Source organism: Protopterus annectens, chromosome 6.part0 (genome assembly GCF_019279795.1).
Source record: "Protopterus annectens isolate FY-2018-M chromosome 6.part0, PAN1.0, whole genome shotgun sequence".
Classification (NCBI taxonomy): Eukaryota; Metazoa; Chordata; order Ceratodontiformes; family Protopteridae; genus Protopterus; species Protopterus annectens.
The window spans coordinates 1,020,450,076-1,020,468,744 of NC_056737.1; positions in this window are offsets into that span (position 1 = coordinate 1,020,450,076).

Genomic DNA, 18,669 nt, shown 5'->3' on the forward strand with positions numbered 1-18,669 from the left:
TTGAAGTTCACACTCATCCACAAATGTGGTGGGCTGCAGAGTCCAACATATGGAATGCTCACACTGGGCATGCTCACACACTTTGATAAATGAGACATATGTCAGACAACATGCCATGGGAAGGCTGAACTGGGCATGCTCACACACTTAGGCCAAATCTCAGTTTAGCAGTTGGACACACATATCTGGTATTTTTATGTGTTATTCCAGGAACCAACCACATTACAGCAGTCTGCCCAGAGCACACAGTTAAATGACTACAGAGACATACGTGATATAGTGGATCCCTCCCATATGCAAACATCTTCCACAGATGCACAAGTTGTTCATACAAACAGGGAATGCTATGGCAATAAAGATGTGCAAACAGTCTATCAGCAACAAATAATGTGCATTTGACAATTAAACATATGGGTGTAGAGGTCAACACTAGGCTGTTTGCCCTAGGGAATTACAGCTTAGCCAGTGTGTGCTTGGTGTCTGCCTCCCCACAGGATGCACATTCCCCTTTCTAAACACAGATGATGTCAGCACCCTATAAGTACAGCAGGAGAAAAGAAACTTCCCAGTAATGTGAATAGCGTGCTCCGCTAGTGTGTCTGTCTCAAGTGTCATAACATTGTTAGGTAGGGGTTTGAATCCTGCAAATGCTAAGTGTGTGTGTGTGTAAGTCTGTGGGAGAGAAATGTCCCTTTTGGCAACTAGAAAAACACACTACAGGATGCACATTCCCTTTCTAAACACTGATGATGTCAGCAACCTATAAGTACAGCAGGAGAAAAGAAACCTCCCAGTAATGTGAATAGCGCTCTGGTAATGTGTCCGTCTCAAGTGTCATAACATAGTTAGGTAGGGGTTTGAATCTTGCGAATGGCAAGTGTGTGTGTTTGTCTGAGGGGGTTAGTGTGTGTGAGGGAAATGTCCCTTTTGGCAACTAGGTGAACAGACTACAGGATGCACATTCCCTTTCTAAACACTGATGATGTCAGCACCCTATAAGTACAGCAGGAGAAAAGAAACCTCCCAGTAATGCGAATAGCGCGTTCTGCTAATGCATCTGTCTCAAGTGTCATAACATAGTTAGGTAGGGGTTTGAATCCTGCGAATGGCAAGTGTGTGTGTTTGTCTGAGGGGGTTAGTGTGTGAGGGAAATGTCCCTTTGGCAACTAGGTGAACAGACTACAGGATGCACATTCCCTTTCTAAACACTGATGATGTCAGCACCCTATAAGTACAGCAGGAGAAAAGAAACCTCCCAGTAATGCGAATAGCACACTCCGCTAATGCGTCCGTCTCAAGTATCATAACATAGTTAGGTAAGGGTTTGAATCCTGCGAATGGCAAGTGTGTGTGTTTGTCTGAGGAGGGTTAGTGTGTGAGGGAAATGTCCCTTTTGGCAACTAGGTGAACAGACTACAGGATGCACATTCCCTTTTTAAACACTGATGATGTCAGCACTCTATAAGTATAGCAGGAGAAGGGAAAACTCCCACTAATGCGAATAGCGTGCTCTTCTAATGCGTCCGTCTCAAGTGTCATAACATAGTTAAGTAGGGGTTTGAATCCTGCGAATGGCAAGTGTGTGTTTTTGGCTGAGGGGGGTTAGTGTGTGTGAGGACAATGTCCCTTTTGGCAACTAGGTGAACAGACTACAGGATGCACATTCCCCTTTCTAAACACTGTTCAGCTGAAGGCCATGGCTCTGGCACAAGTTGTCTGTTACTATGATGCCCCTTTGGAAGATGCTTGTGTCAGCTGGAGAGTCGATTATGGTGGCCAGTTTGCAGTCATCTGCATATTTGGACAGCCACAGTCCGTCCGTGTTGGCCTGTACCTCCAATAAATATATGCCAAACAAGAGAGGTCCCAGGACTGAGCCTTGTGGGACACAACTCGTAACTGGTGTGGGGTCTGGCATGGCTCCAGCAATGCTAACCATGTGGGTTCTGTCCTTGAGCCACTGTGCAATCCATCTAGTGACATAGGGGCTTATATTTAAGCTGGTGAGCTTCTCTAGAATGCCCAAGTGGGGTATTGTTGTGAAGGCTTTTGCAAGGTCCAGGTAGGCTGTGTGAACCACCTTCCCCTCGTCAATGGCCTTGGTGACTGTTTCAAAGAAATCAACCGGGTTAAACCTAGTAGTGCTGGTGTGCTCTCAGTAGCCCTGAACCAGGCATCTGTTACTGCACAGATATCGATGTTTTCCATGCCAAGGAGTGTTTTGGGTGCATGCATCTGGAGGTTTAGACTTCTGGCGTTGGGTAGCATTGCTCTTAGTTTCTTATCCCTTGTGATACCTATGAAGGTGGGTTTGTCATTTGAGCCCAGCCTAACATAGGCACTATGGGGGTAGCAACAGCCTTTGCCAATATCTGAAAGCCCAGGGGTGACAGGTGCAGGCCGTCCCTAGCAAAGCAGGTAGTTCAACAGAAGATGAATGTGTGAAGGTGTAGTGCCTGTGATTAGTTAGCAGTAGCATATATGACTGCTCACGTGGACACATGCCAGGTAAGTCATATGCACTGTGTCACAGGCAATGTACATGTGAACAGGACAAACAGTGACATCCTGTCAAGTGGGACATGGACATACATATAGTAGGCTATGCAGATGGCACTAGGAGTCCACAGAAGCTCTATAACTATGCATTGCAGGTGTGATCAGTATTCCAGGGTAATTGCAAGCAAACATGCATGCAAACAAAGCTACAGTAAACAGGGCTGCATGTAGTCCATTGTACAACAAACAAGCTGTACCAGTTCCAGTAGGTAACATTGCAAATATGCAGGCACTATGCACATGTACATGGAAATACACGGGTCAGATGGCTAGGGTCCAGTCTCAGTGCACACAAGTGTACAGACCATGTACTGTCAGGATGTACAATAACAGGATAGAAACCCATGTGCTCATACCTGCAGTAATGCACATGTCAAATAACAGACACTGAGCCTTCACTCAGTGGTTCCATACTTAGTAGGATGTATGCTCCCTGGCCTGCCACCACAGTATCCCTGACATATATGGGGACTCTCCCTCCTGTGACAGTTAGTTATGTGTGTTGGGGCTGTCTAGCATTGTATGAGATGTGAGCATGCAGTGCTAGGGTGCTCCTGTGTGTCCTGTACCAGTCGTGTAGTACTGCACACATATCAACATCCTCAAACATCTGCATTGCAGAGTCTAGTGTGGGCAACATGCCACTTGCAATTTACATGTCCATCATTGTGTATTACTACATTCATTACCCTATCCCCTGTGCTACCTATGTATGTAGCCTTCTGTTGACATCATTACCACCAGTATGCCAACATGTGCAGATGATACACTATGGTACTTACCATGGGTGTAGACAACAGGACATGACAATCACACACTTACTGCATCAGGCATGCTGTGATATACCCACAATTAATTCAGCACACAGTACTGTTAACAACATGATACTATTACTACACATCTATGTGGTCACCCTGTGCATCAGCAACATGTTAACCTGTACCTGCACAGTTGTTACAGATTGCAGGAGGTGGCACAGTTTCATCATATGCACAGGGTGTGAACTTGGTATGCCTGAGTCAGCCACCGATACCACCAATTGACATGTATGTGTATGTGTGTTGGTGAGGGACAGCAGTAGAAGGTGGGGCAATGTTCATGCAGTGTGTGCATGTATGCGGTAGCCCTAGGTGTTGTCAATTTGCATGTGTGTATGGATGCACACAGTTCCACCTCATGGCTGCCATATACTGGTGTTTGTGGACAGCCACAGACTGTACCTGCCAGGTCATACAGATCAGTGTCTCTGGCCACGGACACGGTACCTGTGCCTTGCAGGGGTGCTATGGACCGTATCCAGTACCAACCCAAACTGGGTACTGTCATCAGAAGCAGGTGTTCGTTGACTAGACACAGATCCCTGTCGGGCCTGGCCAGAGCCACATGCACGTGGTCTCCTGGGGCGGTCTGATGACAGCACAGACCCAGCATTGCTGGGGCTGCTGCTGGCACTATGGGGGCAGCCGCGGCCCTGTTGTCGTCCACGACGACTGCCAGCTGCTGCTGTTGCTGGCATACGGCCACGTCGATGCCTCAACCACCCACCATCGCCCTGGCTCATGGACATGTAGTTGTGGAACTGGTCTAATATGTCCCCACAATGTCTGTCTATGACATCGGTGAAATCACGGATGGCGGCCGCAATGTCACGCATACTGTCAGTCATGGCTGTGCGACATGCTGTCAGCTCCCTCAGACCCTGTCTGGTGTACCGTTCCATACGTGACTGTGCCTGCATGACAGTCCGAAATATAGCTGAGGTTGTAAGACCTCTGTGGGCACGTCTGACAGGGGCAGTACACCCATGGATGCTCCCACGAGAACCCCTGGACATCTGTCTGTGTGGTACCATCTCTGGGCCATGCCCATGGCTGCTGTGTGGGGAGGAATGTGCCACAGATACCACATTACCCTGGTCAATGCCCACTGTATGCTGTCCATCACCTAGGGACATTGGTGACAAAAGGTGTATTGGCAGGATAACTGTGCACATTGATGGGGTCGACAGCTGTGTACTGTCAATCGGCTGACCAATGGCGGACCCTGACATACCTTCCTGTGCCATTACACAGATGTCATCATTATCAGTACCCACGGCACCTGACTCAGGTTCCCTGCTACAAGACACCAGAGCAGCAACAGAACCTGTGGGAGGGAAACAGGAAACACAGTTTACAATGTCTACACATTACCAGCGATGCACACATGCACAGATGCACAGGTGCACACATGCACAGGTGCACAGGTGCACACATGCACAGGTGCACACATGCACACATGCACAGGTGCACACATGCACAGGTGCACACATGCACAGGTGCACATGCACAGGTGCACACATGCACACATGCACACATGCACAGGTGCACACATGCACACATGCACACATGCACAGGTGCACACATGCACACATGCACAGGTGCACACATGCACACATGCACACATGCACAGGTGCACACATGCACACATGCACAGGTGCACACATGCACACATGCACATGCGCACACATGCACACATGCACACATGCACAGGTGCACACATGCACACATGCACACATGCACACATGCACAGGTGCACACATGCACACATGCACACATGCACACAGTTTCACACAATTGTACAGTACTCAGTATGCGTGATATCAACACACAGACACAGACACACCTACATGCATACAAAGAGCACTACTAAGTGAGCCAAATAGTACTATTACTATCAACACTATTACAGGAATTGTTAATACACACTCACCAGCAAGGATAGGCTGCATTGCTGTTATACCAGAGGGTCCTGCAGACATGAAAAACTAATGTCAGTGGGCACAACTGTGCCATTGTTACTGAGTATTATACAGGTCAGTAGTACAACAGTCGCCTTTCACAGGTCAGCAGCTAATATTGAGGATATCACACTTGCACATTAAATACTATGGTGACGGCTACAAACCAAGGACACACCTCACACATGCATTAACTACCAGTGTACACAACAGTCAACTATACATATGGCATATTACCTGCACGTTCACTGTCTTGCTGCTGTGTGGCTCCAGCCTCCATCATAATGCATGTCTGCTGCTGTTGTTAAGTTGGTGGACTGGAGCCACTACACTCATGAGTAGTCCCTCCAGTCTGGTGAGTGGGGGATGTGTAGCCACCCCACCACCTGTGGTGACCTGTTGCCTGTGGATACCCGACGTACGCTGACGGACATGTCTGATTAAATCACTGCAGTGATGTCGTACCTGCTCATATGTCCTATTATGCGTGCCTATGTCATTTACCCGACGGACAAGGTCTTGCCACAGTGCAGCCCTCTCCTGCTGATTCTGGCTGGTGCGGGAAAAGAGTATTGCATAATCCCGCACCAGGCTCTGGTGTATCTCCTCATCCTCAGCTGTGGAGTAGGTGGGATTCTGGTGGGCCATGTACCTGAGAAAGAAAATAACCTGGTATCAGCAATATATGTCAGCAGAATTTGGCACACATGCTACTTGACTGTTATGATACAACATATCTCACATATGTAGCATCTGTCTGTCTATTGGTGGATATACATGTAGATGGCCAGGTATCAGTGCTCAGCCAGCAACTGTGCAACAGTACCTGGCAGACTCCATACGACATACTACCAAACCCCAGCAGTCAGAACACTGATTCAGGTCAAGAGCACCTCCTCACTCTGGGAGTTTGTATCTAGGTACTGTATGGCCTACATCATCAACTACTGTGAGCTGACCACACACTGATTGCCCTGGATATACATATCCCACCTCCACCACCAGCACAAATGACTATAGTGCATAACATTACAGATACAAACTTTACACTTTGTAACAGTGATATGGTATCCTTTCAGCCCACTGGGCCAGTGGCAGATACAACCCACAATGCTGACCCCTACACAATTGCTTTCTACAGACATCTCCGAGAATGCATGGATCATGCAATCCCATATATGACCAAGACACTCTCCACAAAGGGACAGCATCCTGTCTGGTGGACCCCAGCCATAGACAGATTGTATTACAGAAGATGGAAGCTACTGCAAGACAGAGCATAATTCCATAAAGGAGGGCATGTCTGAGCAGCACTAGTAAGGATCTATTTTCCATCATACAAAATACATGGGCAACTTTGAGAGGGAAATCAAGAGTGACACTACAGATAACCAGAAGGCCTTCTTCAGTTATGTTAGCAACCTGGTCAGGAGCCATCCTCTATGCCCATAGGTAGTACACAACAACAAATATTTCACTGACACCACAGATATCGACAACATTGTGGCAGACAGGTTCAGTGCAGGTGTCACCCCCTCCTCCCAAATAAGGCATAGTTATCCCAGCTGACTGTAACCTCCTGTCATCACAGATGTCCAGGTGAGAGACACCCGCAGGACAGCAGAATACACAACATGGATGGGACCTGATGGTATCCCCAGTTGCATGCTACATAAACTCTGACAGGAGCTAAACACACATATAGAAGTGCTATGTAACACTAGCCTGACTACAGGATATGTACCTGTACACTGGCGCACAGCAGCAGTGGTTCCACTCCATGAAGGAGGCACCTCAACATACCAATACAATATAACACAATACATTACATTACAATACAATACTATACAATATGCTATTGCCCCTGGGACTACAGCAGCGCACTGTTCTGCTACCCTGACCATTGTGACACATGTGGTGTGATGGTACCTGCTGCTGTCACACAGTTACACAGGGTGACTCATATGGCATATTACCTATCTGACTAACATTCAGCAGGGGTATGTGTGACATGTACTCATGGGGAGTCTTGCTTCTTAACACTGTGTGGTTTATTGCAGGGTATGTCTTATCTGTGGGTAGGAACTCTTACCTCCACATGTGCACTCTATTGCAGTGGCACGGACGACACACAGCAGACATTTAGGTTGTGGATGGTGTGAGGTGTTACTATGGTTGTTGGACATCTGTCATGGGTGTGACTTACATATGTAAATCCGGGAGTGGTAACCTCTATGTGGGTAGCATATGTGTACTCTGTGGTGTTGTCAGTCACTGTGCATTGGTAATGTGTTTGAGTGCATTGTCACAGTGTTGTACATGTCACTGTGTCCTTCTCCATATCTGTAGCTGTCATGTGAGGTCCATACCATGGCATCCATTATGTGGTGTGGAGGGGTACACCGACCTACATGTCCATAGCTGACTCACCATGTCCGCTGACACATACCATGTGCAGGTATTCCAGGGATAGTGTGCCACTGTGAATATCATTAGGGCCACTATTGTACACCTTTATGACCCTGTTTACCCCTGACACATGCAGTGGTGGGCAGCCAATCACATTTCTAGTGGTTACTGGTGTAGGTGATCTGGAATGTGGTATGGTACTCCGGTTTTGACACTGGTGTTCACTCCATGCCTTTGTCACCAGGCACCTGTTGCAATACATCTGTACACATGTGCCTCACTCAGAAGTTATATACATCTCTCTCTCTCTCTATATATATATATATATATATATATATATATATATATATATATATATATAGATATATATATATATATATATATATATATATATATATATATATATATATATATATATATATAGATATGTCCGTATAAATATACGCATATATATATTGATGTACATATATTGCTCTAGATGTGGAGGGGGGCACAGAGGGGTGTGAGTGACAGAGGGGTGGGACAGGCTGTGTTGCAGGTCGTCATATACAGTCATACCTGTAGGTAGTCAGATCAGTCTGTCTATGTATATGTATCTACATATATCTATATCTGTATGTGTGCATTACATAGATATGTTTGTACAATATTCTATCTACATCTGTCTATGTATTCCTACATCTCTCTCTATGTATGTATACATATATGCATATCATATATATATATATATATATATATATATATATATATATATATATATATATATATATATACACACACACATACATATGTTGACATACATCATTATCCATATGTTAGACAGGTATATCAACATATTTGTCTACCATACTGTATACACACACTAACATACTGCTAAACATACATAACTGTGAAACCTACTTTGTACATGGCACTACAACCTACAATCAAACAACATTGATATGTGCACATAGATGCTCTCACATACAAATGTATGTACAGCCTTCACTGATAGTTGCTGTATGTCCCCTGCCCTTTACACATCTTCATATACATATGGATACAGACCAATGACACATATGGAGGGTTCACAGTATGTAGACCTTTATAGTATTACTTTACATTACCTGTGTTTGTCACAGCTGCTTGTGTTGCTGTCTGGTTCTCTGTCCTGCTGCTCCACTTCCCAGTTGTCAGCTTCCAGGTAGCTGTTGCTGAACAATTTGTTTCTGTCTGCTTAATTGCAGTTTTCTCTGTCTCTGTCTCTCTCTCTGTCTCTCTCTCTCTCTCTCTCTCTCTCTCTCTGTCTCTCACGTCCTTCTCAGGGTGCAATGAAAGTATTGCATGTGTGGACATGGAGTACAGCATACTTTTGTAGGTATCTGCATATGCCCATGTGATGGCCTCTGCACCAATTGTTAGCCAGCATTTGCTAATTGCATGCAGCCAGTTGTGTACTGATTGCAGTTCTCACTGTGATTTCAGAACAGTGCTATAAAAGGTATGTGAGATAGGCGTAGCCCTTTCAGATTTTAAGGGCAGGGACCATGCTGTTATGCTGTGGACAATGTTCTGTGAGTGTAAAGGTTGGTATCTCTCTCATATTTCCAGGTGTGTTGTGGATTAACATTCCTCCATTCATTTCTCCAGTTTCCTGTACTAACTGTATATGTACACTGACACCTACAACTACTACTACTGTTAATGTGTGTGTGTGTGTGTGTGTGTGTGTGTGTGTGTGCTTTCCTTTCACTTTTGCTTGCACTTTGTTGCTAAGGCTTCAATAGTTGCCCTTTACAGTCACTACTTGTATGCCTGCTAGGTGTCTTGACTGTAGTGTGCTGCTGTAGCTTTCCTATTTTCCATGTACATTCACACCTTGGAATGCTTGCTATATCTGCTAGGGTATTACAGCATGCAGTGTGGTCTGGCCATGGTGTGGGCCTTGACATCTATTAGGGTATTTGAGTATGCTGCTGAGCAGGCCCCAGAGACTTTCAGGTTCATCTGTTATGTGCCTCATGGAATGGTACATATCAGTGGGGTACACCCATTAAAATGTCTGGTATGCTGCAGTTGTGACTGTGGGTTAGCATGAGCATATGTATTACTACACTTTTTCTGCCATGCAAGTGGTGAATACTTTCAGGACTCCATAGTTACCATTGCATGTGTTACACCTTTCTGCCTACTGTTTGTACATTTCACATGGGGTCTGTGGGGCATCCCTGTAAGTCATTCACTGTTGCTATGTCTAGGCTCTTAACTATTCAAATATGGTGGTGTCGGACCGTCATGTATACAGATATTTGCAGGTTGTCCACATTTCTGCCTCATATTTTGGTCAATATCTCATGCACACCTTTTTCTGGCAAGTCACTTTGGGCTCAAATCAGAATATGGTGACAAACATTCAAGTTCCAGACTGCATACCCTTCCAAACATCCCACAAAGTGCAGACCCTGTTACTTTCTGAACTGTCTGCGTTTGTTGTAACATTATTTGTAATGTGTCCCTGGTTTTGGGCCTTTGCTCCACATATTTTATTACTTGGTCCAGATGTGTTCCTGTAAGAGGTTGTGGGTATGGGCAGTGCTTATCCTGCTGTGAGTATGTGTGTGTCTTGCAAGGTGCTATAGTGACATTATTACCTACTAGCTTCCAACTAGCATGGCTGTTTCTGTTCACACACTACTATTATGGAAATCCACTAGTTTTGATAGTAATTCTAAATGTCATGCTTTGTGTACTACACATCTATATTCCCTTTAAATTCATTCCTACTATTACATGATATATTTACTTTAGCACAATGTTCTTGTGTAAGAGTCATGGCTTAGTGGTAAGTCATGCAGACTACAGTTGCCAAGGTCCTGGGTTCGGGACTCACAGTGGGATTTTATTTTGCTTTTGAACTGAGTACAGGACCTGTCAATCAAAGTGACTAAGGCACTTTTAAGCAGTTGTAACCGGGTTAGCGCTGGTTTGCGTGGAGCTCATGCATGACTGGCGGTTAGCTCACACACCCGCTACAACTGCTTAAACGTCTTACTCTTGGCGACACCAGCTATTTTCTTTGAAAGAAAAGAAAATGGGGAGACAGGAAAGTGGTGAAAAAGGGGTCACAAAGAGGTTAGGACAGTAGGGAAACAAGCTTGGGATGTGCAGGAGGGATGTAGGTAAGGCCCATAGCTGCCCATTTCTTCATCAGCAACAGCTGTGCATATGTATGGAATTTGGTGTGACATTTGAAACCTTCCACCCTTGAGAGAGGTGTCAGGACAACAATAATATGTGTTGTACAGCCAATTGGAATTGATAGGTTCCATGTCCAGTAGACATGTGTGTGGAATGGGCAGCTATGTATGGGGCGTAATTTTTTTGTGGGTACAGAATGCCCTTTTTTTTTTTTTATTTTTTCAGGTGAGAGTGGTATGTCAGGTGAAGGTAGTCAGTACAGCTGGGGAGGTAGGTTGGGTAGGTAAACAGACAAGACAAACAAGACGCATACAGGGACAGTGTATGACACGTGTGGGGGGGTTACACAATTGACGGGGATGGAGGTTTGGATATCCAGAGCCCATGAGCCCACAGATGGCAACAGTGGAACTGATATCCCCACCCATAGGCAGTTGCCACTGTTCCTTCACTGCCCAGGATGGGGCTGTGCTGGGGGCTGTGTAGACGGGGCAACAGGCATGCCTGTTAGTTGCGCCACCCGTGCCTCGAGCTGGCGTAAGGGCTCGAGAACAGAGTCCCGAATCTCCCTACGCACCACAGTCCGGACGCTACGGAGGGTGAGTGGTGGATCTCCTCCAGCCACACTTGCAGAGGCGAGCCCCATCCCTGCAGCGCTTCCACCCACAGGTGGCACAGGGCCACCGGAGGAGGGTCCGGACTCGGCACTAGTGCCAGGTGCACTCGCCAGCTGAGGTGGGAGAGGTGGGTCCGCTGGTACCCGCCTTCCCTGTCGTACTATGTTTTGCATTATGTCATGGCAGTTTGGGTTAGTGACATATAATACCATTCACAATTAGTTGTAACAGCATGCATTAGTATTCCCATTAACCAAACACCCAGATATTCACACCATTGAACAGCGTGCATAACACATGCATAATTTGAACAGAAATACACAGTCCAACAACATGCAGGGTTAATTGATGGCAACAGGCCATCAGGTGTGGATGTATGAACAGGGCAGATGCATCAACAGACATGCAAATATACATGACCCAACAGGACAAACATCCAGGGGTGTTAATTGTGATTGCACATACCGTTTTCACGTGGAATGGGTTATATGTGGTTATAGGGTGGGGTGAAGAAAGTAATATTAACACCTTTGAATAACAATACATATGCTGTACATTTCTAATAGCTACAGTTATATACACACTACTGTTCTAACTACATTTTCCTATATGATAACTATTTCAACTTGGTGATAGGACTGTTAGTGCAACATCAATATGCATTTTATGGTTCTTCATACACATTCATATCTAGCTTTGTTCAGCTACATCAGGGCTACATTTGCTTTATATAGCTGTAGACAAGTGTGGATGTTTGGTATATCAGACAAACATCCTATCTGCATATTGCAGACTGAGAGCAACATATCCTGATTTTGGGATACACATTCCAGATGCAGCAACACTTTGAACAGATTTTGCTGTTAGGTTTTGAATCTCACATGCATTTCATTCTGTCTTGACTGCAGTATACTTTATTCAGGGGTTATTACTACTGTATTGCTGGATTCATGGCACTTTCTCACACTCTCTCACTTGCTTTCATTTTACTATTCAGGATGGTACTTCTAGGCTTTATTGACATGTTTTAACAGTAGTTATTACAATCCTTTCCAGCAGTCTCACTTCTGTCATGTTTCAGTATTTCCACAGGGATATATTTCACACATGTGATTTCATCATCTACTGCAGCTATACTTTTCAGCCTGCTGCAGGTTGTGTACTATTTTCTTACAGGCAGGGCATTTTTATTTCAGAATATATGTCGGACAGTTTCATGTTTAGGTTAAACTTACAGGCTGAAAACTCTTGTAATCAAGCAATACTTGCATACACTTTCACACTGTTACTTGCAGATTTTATTCCTTACTGACTACACTGCACTCTTTTGCTGACTGTCATACTTTTATATTTCTTTACAGTTACTGGTAGTGGATTACTGACCTTCCTGGTGGAGCAACTGCACCAGCCTATCGCCATAGGCTCTGCGGTTCACAGAACGGACACCTGCAGCTGTAATATAAATGAAGTAATATTGGAATACACATCTCCATAATATCAGCTAGTTTAATTTTTTACATACATAATTAAATGTTACTTACTCAGTGGTGGGGCATTGGGTGTTTGCCGGGCCTCCTGGATCCAAAGGTTCAGTTGGTCCTGCTTGAGTCTCTTCAGGTCCGCATGGTGGTGACGGACCTGCTCACCAGTCCTTGGAATCCCTGTGGCACTGGTGAGATCATGAGCCAACCGGTCCCACGCCTCAACCCTGTATGCTCCCCAGAGGACCTGGCCCTGCATGAGTTGGGCCTCATGATTGTGGACTAGGAGCCAGGCCATGTACCTGGACTCCTCAACACCCCACCTCTGTGCTCGAAAGCGACTACCCTCTCCTACTCCTGACATTCTGCCTGCAGGTCTGTTCTACAATCGTTTATGCTGTGTATTCCCACCTATGGGGCTTATATAGTCCATTTTTCCCGCACATATCTGTGATTGGCCATTTTGGAATTGTATCAACTTCAGTAAACCTGCATTGTCATGCTCTAGTTTGTATTCATTCCTATATATTAGCTATTATTGCATTTACAGGTACTGCTGTCGTGGCTTAGTGGTTCTGTACCTTGACTATGGTGTATAGTATCCTGGGTTTGAACCTGGCCACTGCTTTTTATTTTTCATGACTGTCTAGACATGCTGAGGGGTGTGTCTGTGTAAAGGCAGTTTTGATGTGGCTTGCTCAACGTTGCCCATCGGTTAGCTTGTTTGCGCGGTGCGCAGCTCCGCGCAAACGGGGTACGCTGCTTTAAGCCTCATTTGGCTATCGGCACGCATATTATGCTCAGCTCAGTTAGGGGCACATAGATTTAGCGTGTTAAACCACTGCTCAGCTACGGGCACTCATTTTGCACCAGTTAAACCACTGCTCATCTACGGGCAGATGCACTCACCCTGTTAAACTGTAGCTCATCTATGGGCACATCTGGCATTTTTTATTCTTTTGTTACCTCACATTTCTTCAATATAAATGGGCAATTTCATTACATTTTACATATATTGGGGTTTTATGTGTACATATTTGTCAGGGACTTGTTTCCTGCTTATTTTGAAAAAAAAAATTGGTGTTGTGGGGGCTCAAACCATGAATGCCTGCTCTTCAGCCAACATCTCTACTGCTACGCTATTGCTTCCTGCCTTATTTTGCATATTTAGTTCTTATATGCTTTCCCACTGACTGCTAACTGTAGCTGCGCTATGGGCACGCCCGTGCAAACGAGCGCACTCACGGTTAAACATCTTTACAATTTAAAAAAAGTATATAACATGTTCATTTATATATCTTTTATGTTTATAGTCTGTGGGGGCATGTGTTGTGTTGTGTTTATTCACATTTCCGTGGACTCTGTTGTGGGTGTTTACTTTGGGCACTTTGACACTTCTGGGGGCGTGTCCGCTTGCAGGGCTCGGCCTACGGACACGCCCCCTACTGTCTTACACAGACCGTGTTAGACTTAGGTGTGATTCAGCATGCTCTCATGGATATGCAAAGCATGCTGACATCTCTCCGTTTAACTGCAGCCTCCGTGTAAGAGTTATAACTCTTACACAGAGGCTTCATGAATCCTGGGGCATATGTCATCTACCAGGCCTGTAGCATGATATTTTTTTCAAATGTCATAGTAGTGATTCGGATTTATTGAGGTTCTTTATAATGTATGTATTGACATGTTGTGATTTATATTTAGATACTTCTGGTATGTTATTACAGAAGGAGGCTTGGTTTATTTTCACTTATGATACTTTGCAACCAAAAGGCCTTAATAATACAGAATACTGACAGCAGTCTCCTACTAATATCTAAATATTATTTATGGCTTACAGAATGGCATCGCACACAGCCAGTCATCTAACTCTGATTCCTGCACTATCCCCATCACTAGAAGTTGCCAAGATTTAGCACCTATGTGGTACAATACACAGTTGACCTTTAGGTAAGTTTTATTAAAGCATTTGGAAGCCATAAAACAATGAAACCATTCCACTCTTCCTACAGCAGCTGCAAACTATTCTCTAGCACAGACATTGTCTTTCTGGCTCCATTTAAAACTGTGGGATTACATCTTTGGCTTACCCTATAAAGTAATTTAATTTTAGATATATTTTAAAGTTGGCTGAGATTAACATCTCTTCCAGTATCCTCTGTTACAATATATACATTTAAACAGTTACAATAATGCATGTACATGTCTTTGCTTTCCAGCAGTGCACACTTGTTACATTTTAACACAAACAGCTTTACAAATACATTTCCAACACACGCATCTGTTCAAATCAGTTTGATATACGAATGACATATGATTCCTTACAAAATTCCATTTAGCTGTGCTGGCATATGTTACACATCTACTACCCTACATCTCCTGGCATGGCTGGCAGTACCTCCTATTGCCACACTATCTATAGCAAATGTACTGCGTATGGCATGCTTCATAGGTTAATAGGTTGGTACTAGGCTATCAGCCCTAGAGCCTATACAAGCCCAGCCATAACAATTCCCTGGTTATTTCTTCCCACAGTATTTACTTCCCTGGACCTCTGTCTAGCAGGGTGACTGACATGATCCCCAGGGTGAATTTCCTATCTCCCATCCAATCATCAAGTTTCCTTTTGAAGAGGGCCAAAGAGGTGCTCTGCTTGACATGTATGGGCAGTCTATTCCAGAGTCTGGAATACTTAACATGAGATTTAACAGGGAATCATGAAGAACTGTTTGAAGAAAAAATGGAAATTCTACAGTCCTGTATTCAATGCTGGTATGAAAAGAAAAGAATCTTAAGCTAGACATGAAGGTCCAATGACAGTTTAACAGGATAAGGAAGACAAGGTGTTAGTGAAGAGGTAATGTGAGCTCAAATTAAGAGAACCAGGGAAGTAAATCAGGGGTCTAGGGAAGTAAATAGTGTGGGAAGAAATATCCAGGGAATTGTTATGGCTAGGCTTGTATAGGCCCTAGGGCCGATAGCCTACTACCAACCTATGAACCTATGAACACTTGGCAAGGGACATGAATAGAGATTAAGGAAGATACATCTATTCTTACATGAGCATATGTAAGAAAGGCAGGACATGATATAGATGCAATAAACATATAAAGGACAATGATTAGCAAATAACTCAAAACAAAAGATTAAAGAGGAATGGGGGAATGTCTAACAGATTAATTGTTAGTAGTTTATCCTAGGCAGTACGTGTAGCATTTTCATGGAAAGACTAGTGAATAAATGACTATGTTACTTGAGTCATTTATGAAATGTAAGACCACAAGTTCCTTCAAGAAGCCCTGAGATGGGTAGTGGACTAAGACCACAAGGTCCTTCAAGAAGCCCTGAGATGGGTAGTGGACTAAGACCACAAGGTCCTTCAAGAAGCCCTGAGATGGGTAGTGGACTAAGACCACAAAGTCCTTCAAGAAGCTCTGAGATGGATAGTGGACTAAGACCACAAAGTCCTTCAAGAAGCCCTGAGATGGGTAGTGGACTAAGACCACAAGATCCTTCAAGAAGCCCAGAGATGGGTAGTGGACTAAGACCACAAGATCCTTCAAGAAGCCCTGAGATGGGTAATGGATTAAAAAATGGGCATGTGCAAGGTGACTAAAAGATGAACATCACTAATCCAGCCAGGAAGATAAAGAACACATTTTCATTGCCATAACTATGTAATGCCACTTGGAATGGCCTCACACCTCATATTTATTTCTAATAACAATATGCATGGTCTAAAGAGTAAAATCAGAGACACGAGTGATCTCAGTAAAAAATCTAAATGCTCTAGTAGTTAGAATGACAAGCAGTAGTGTGCATATCTAGTCCTGAACCCAGTACGTTCATTCACTTCTAAGTGTCCTTTCTGCAAAAAAAAAAAAAAAGAATGGCAGAAGGCAGCTCATGTTCTTACATCCAGTTCCAACAGTGGACGATTACTTCAGTGTTATCCAGAAAGCTAATATGTTTTCATTCGCAAAAATGTTATATTTAAATTTGAATCTCTTTACCTTAAAACACCACCTTTAATGTATGACTTTTCTAATTAGGTCACTGTTCATTGCTGTGTTTTAGAGAATGCACCTGCATTTATAACAAGCTGGCATGTTTTATATTTTTGCACTTAAAAATGAAGTATATCAGGACTATTATTATGGACGGACCTTACTCTGCTTCCTGAATACCATTATTTCATCTTCGTTACTATTATTATGGACGGACCTTACTCTGCTTCCTGAATACCATTATTTCATCTTCATTACTATTATTATGGACGGACCTTACTCTGCTTCCTGAATACCATTATTTCATCTTCGTTCTTGTTCTTTATCAAATTTTAAAAACAGCTTTATGAATAAAATGCTACTCATTACCATTCAGTCCCATGAAGTTTCTTTCACACTTGTTCATTTATTTCATCGTTTTTGTAGACTTAGCAATCTTGCACGATGGCTTGCTTGTTCTTATTTGAGCCATATGTATGTTAGTAATATGTACAGGCTTAAAGGTTAGTAGTTAATATCAACACTGAGAGTGCAGCATCTTGGAGAAGAGATGAAACATGCTTTTTTAGTATTTTTATTGACTGTTTTTTTCTCCAAGTAGTGTCAGAGTAAGAATAATAAAATACATATGAGTATGAGGTACAGAGTATGAGGTACGGAGTATGAGGTACGGATAAGCTTATTCCCTAATGAAAACAATGTCTTAGTCTGAGCATGGTGTAACTGTGAATTCATTCCTATAAATGTATCAAACCTTTTATCCCGCAGACACTGCAAATAAGTGCAAAGGTCCTTTAAAACTAGGTGCATCATGCCAAAAATCAGGACATCTGAACAACATAGTATTTAAGTAACAAATAGCACATAACTCTTCCCACTCCCATAAATGTAGGATAATAGGATAAGTCTCTGAAACCTATGTTTAAAAAACAGTGACAACAATTATGAATAATATGCACACATTACCAAGAGATTGTGTAACATCTGTAGACCTTAATGAACTGCAGTGAAAAATTCTACCTCACAAGGGCAATTATATTTGCTTCTAAAAAAAAGGTAAGATGTATGCTCTCTTTCTTTAAATTATTGGTGCCACTAGTATGTTAGTCATGTACTGTGGTTCTCTGTGTCCTACACAGTTTCAAACATTACTTGTGATGAAGAGGATTCTGAAAATTATATGAAGGGGTAAATCAAGCCTGAAAATAGGGGCATACCTCCAAATATAAGTGCATCACATGCAGAGTAAATAAAGTCTGAAAACAGGGACATACTTCCAAAATTAAGTACATCATATGCAGGGTAAATCAAGCCTGAAAATAAGGACACACAGGTGAGGGTGATATGTTGCTTTCAGTCTTTACTAGAGTGGCAGAGGTATGGATGATATGTACCTCTCATTCCTTGATAGGGTGGCAGTGGTGACGCTGATATGTACCTCTCATTCCTTGCTAGGGTGGCAGTGGTGACGCTGATATGTAGCTGTCATTCCTTGCTAAAATGGCAGTGGTGACACTGATATGTAGCTGTCATTCCTTGCTAGAGTGGCAGTGGTGACACTGATATGTAGCTGTCATTCCTTGCTAGGGTGGCAGTGGTGACGCTGATATGTACCTCTCATTCCTTGCTACGATGGTAAC